The following is a 2,500-nucleotide window of genomic DNA, read 5'->3' as shown; positions in this document are numbered from 1 at the left end:
GAGATATAATTAGATTCTTACTGACCTCGTTTTCTCGGTCGATACTGTAAAATTACGTATCCTCGTTATTTTCCCAGGAGAAAACTCGCTCTATAATTTTACATTACGTGACCTCGAAAATCCATTCTCAGGTTGAATCCGTTTTTTAATAGAGATAATCACATGATTTCGAGTGCAATTTGAAATAAATAAGCACGAGTGAATTCTTTCAAAGACGACCAAGATTGCCCGAGCCCGTAAGGCGAGTGCAATTTGTTGTCTGAAAAATTTTACAAGCGCTAAATTTATTCCAAATTGCACGAGAAAAATCATGTGATTTCTTATTAATTGCCAACGAGCAAGCCGAGCGAAGACGCGAGGCTTGCGAGGCGGCCAGCTTAATGCCGCGCGAAGTAGTGCAGCAGGCAGAAAAATTCTCGATCGTTCTGTGAAAAGTGTAATGTAAGCGTACGTCAGTACGATAACAACTCAACCGTCAACTGAAAACACTCAAATTTCAGCGTTATACTATGAGTATGTCTGCCATGTGTAACCATACCTTTGAGGTTTAATTTGAAAAGAGAGTGAGATGACCTTACCATTGTTTGTCTTGGAAGCGATGTAATCCACTGTGGCTTTGATATGAGACAAAGTCTCGCTGTCGATTGGTGATATACCACAATGGTTGTTTATAACAAGGCCTTGTCCTACGGGCAAATTGATTGGTGTTTGATTGCTGCGAGAAAACGAGATGGCAATCATGATAATGATCGTGGCGTAGCTCGTAGAAAGAAACATTTTCAGTTATTTGCACTGAGACAATGAATGACAACAGTTCTAGCTTGTCAATGAGTATTTATAGCTGATTCGGAGTGAAAACTTAACACTTGCACGTCATCTGACGTAAAGGAGCTATAGGATTACCAACTGTGGACGTCAAATCCAAAGTGCACAGTTAATCTATTGTGTTTAAGCCTTGTTTACGTTGGCCAGACATCACCCGCGCTAAAAACACGCGTGAAAGAACACGCAAAGGCCATAGCAACATTAAATGAAAATTCTTTGTTGGCCAAACACCATATGCTCCACAGTCATGAAATACTACGATTCTCAGTTGAGTATGACACTGGGGAAGTTTGGTGACAATGTTTCAGCGTTAAAGTTACCATGTTGTCAAGGACAACTTCCTTCGGAGTGAAAACTTAACACCTCCCACACGTCATCTGACGTAAAAGAGCTATAGGATTACCAACTGTAGACGTCAACTCCAAAGTGCACAGTTAATCTATTGTGTTTAAGCCTTGTTTACGTTGGCCAGACATCACCCGCTCTTAAAACACGCGTGAAAGAACACGGAAAGGCCATTGCAACATTGGATGAAAATTCTTTGTTGGCCAAACACCATATGCTCCACAGTCATGAAATACTACGATTCTCAGTTGAGTATGACACTGGGGAAGTTTGGTGACAATGTTTCAGCGTTAAAGTTACCATGTTGTCAAGGGCAACTTCCTTCGGCGTGAAAACTTAACAGTACTCTTAGAAGGATTGACTCTTCGGCACTCTGTCACCAAGTAGCTTTGTTATGGTTTCATATAAAACAGCAATTATTGCCTAATAAAATGCGCTCAATAGTGCTACGTAATATGTTGCCATAGCAACAAGTGATCTACTTTGTCTTTAAAGGATTATATCTCAAAAACGAACTCTGCGACCCCCATTTTTCATCGTTGCAAAATAATAAGTAATTCAAACTTTTTGCAAAGTTAAAAAATCCTCTGGAGCGAGTTCTCAGCAGTCTTCATAACTGGAGTATTTTAATTTGCTCTGAACCTGCTCCAGCGGAAGTTTTATTAATTTTGAGTTTTTTTCTTAGACTGCTGGCCACTTTCCAGCGATTCGTTTTTGAGATATAAGCGTTTCCATACAAAATATAAGGTGTTTTAGATAACTTTCCTGTTGCTATGGTGACCTATTACGCCACAATTATTGGTGAGTATTGGGACAAAATTGCCGTTATGTGAAAAAGTGTTTAAGAGACAATCCTTGTAACAAAACATTCTGTTGAAATTGTTGAAACTGGTTTGAGCCACCTTAATTGATTTGCAAATGTAGTAAAGGGGACGGCTTATGTTAAACCCCTATAGTTTAATGAAGAGTTGCATTGTTCGATAATGGGCAATATCAATTTTCGATTACTGGTTCCGATGCTCTGCCACAGAGCCAAAGCCGACTCGTTTGCATTGCTTGTAAGCCGTCAATGATGGTTAGGAGAAAGTCGTTTGTTGTCTCGTGTCAGTGGAGGGTGTAATTCACAAAGTTAGACAATTGCAAACGGAAAATCCAGGTGAATCACCTTGATAGAGTGTTAAACTCGACGGAGATTGAGGATAATAACGTGAAAAGAGTTTACTTGAAGTGGGAGAAAGCACTTAGTACAGTGAATGAACGTAATGAAAGGACCACATGGGTTGAATCAAAACTTGAAGCGGGTTTTAAGCCAGTGCCGCTGGTGTCAATA

The sequence above is a fragment of the Montipora capricornis genome, chromosome 12, assembly GCF_036669925.1.
Source record: "Montipora capricornis isolate CH-2021 chromosome 12, ASM3666992v2, whole genome shotgun sequence".
In the NCBI taxonomy this organism is placed as follows: domain Eukaryota; kingdom Metazoa; phylum Cnidaria; class Anthozoa; order Scleractinia; family Acroporidae; genus Montipora; species Montipora capricornis.
The sequence above is the reverse complement of the archived record's forward strand: the minus strand, read 5'-3'. Positions refer to the sequence as shown.